We start from the raw sequence: 1,624 nt of genomic DNA on the forward strand, positions 1-1,624 counted from the left end.
GTGTGTGTGTGTGTGTGTGTGTCTAGATTATATAGATATCTCTACTAGTAAGAAAGCCTCATCAGCACAATCCACATGAACTTCCAGTTGAACAGTCTTCTTTTTAAAGTTATAATCTCATGTATATTATGTATTTTTCAGTTTGAGACTAGGTATGCAAGAGGACCTGGAGGAAATGAGGCGTGAGGAGGAAGAAATGAAACGTCGAAAGGCCAAGAAGCTGAAGCGACGTTAGCTGCTGCTGTGAATCCTGGGAACTCTGCTGCAGGGATGTCCTGCCTTCTGACCGAATAAGCCCCTTATCATTTTAGATTTACACTTGGAGAAGGAATGCATACTGTCATTTGCAGGCTGTCAGTAGTATGTAAAATGTTTTCAGATAGTCCAGGGTGAAATCTGTAATGCAGATGGTACAGTGCCTGCTGTGTACGGATGAAGATAGTCTTCACAGATGGCGCCTTGATCCTGATGAGCTATGCACGCTAATGCAGGGCCACTCACCAATCAGCCAATCTTTTATTTTCCTTTGCTACTTTAAAAGGAGAAAAAGATTGGTGTGTGAGAAGGGCACTGCCCAGCTCCCAATCCAACCTGCCCTTATGAGGGACTCCATGAGTGCTGCCAGCAATAAAGAGACCTGTCCTCGACTGTGTTTGAGGACCAGAGAGTAGGCTTTACAGTTATCACATGGACAGCATCCTTGTGATTTTGAAGTACAAAATAGGGTGAATTATATTGTATTCGGCATTATTTGGGGATTGGATGCTAAGCATTCTTAATAATTTATGTGGTTAGGTAATAAAACTTTTCCAAGCAAAAATGCAAATTATGCCAGTACAAGAATATTCTTTTCCAGTTTTCCTTTCAGGGTTACTGTCATGTTGGCTTTAGTGTAAAGTAGACAAGGTTTCTTGCTATTGTGTTTTTTTTTTTTTAATCTTTTAAACCTCATTTTTATATTAAGAGAAATTGTTATTCACACATTAAGTTTGAAAGTAATATAACAAATCAGGGCATGACGTGTGAGGCTCCCCCTCCCCCATTCTCCCCATTGTAAAGAATATTTTGGGATCCTAAGGCGCCCCTGTACTCCTCAGTGTTTTTAGCTTAAATTCCTTAGAAAATATTACTGACAAAAAACCAAAAACTAAATTTGTGTGTCTCGAGAGTACCACCCTCTCTCTCTGCTCATATTGCACTTTTATTTCAAACTATGCACTGTGAAGAGTTTTCCTGCTGCTGGTGTTTACTGGGCTTTCTTTGATTCCATCTCAAAGTCAGACCTATAGACTGTCACTTAAGCCTAGAGTCCAACCAGGCTGATCTAGGATCTGACTGGAAGGAGGCCACATCTCAAGGACAGTCAGCAACAGAGAATGAGATGGGATGCAAGAGACGTGTAGAGGGTTGGCAACAGTCAGAATGAAGCTTGTAGGACAATTCTACAATAAACATTCTGGCACTCTTAAGCCATTGGACCATGAGGAATGGGAAGTAGAAGTCCTACAAAGAATTCTTACTCTTCGGCAGGTCCAGCCTTTGGTATATTTTTATCTATAATGTCTTCATTAAGCTTGAGTATGATAGCTTTCCATTTTTAGCCTTCCTTAGTGGGACCATTTGA

General features: G+C 40.6%; 1 pseudogene; it reads left to right on the forward strand.

Annotated features, from left to right (window-relative positions):
• Window positions 1-139: 139 nt before the first annotated feature.
• Window positions 140-826, forward strand: LOC115069138 (annotated as a pseudogene).
• Window positions 827-1,624: the final 798 nt, after the last annotated feature.

This window comes from Nannospalax galili, unplaced genomic scaffold (genome assembly GCF_000622305.1).
Source record: "Nannospalax galili isolate Female #2095 unplaced genomic scaffold, S.galili_v1.0 C49176173, whole genome shotgun sequence".
Classification (NCBI taxonomy): Eukaryota; Metazoa; Chordata; class Mammalia; order Rodentia; family Spalacidae; genus Nannospalax; species Nannospalax galili.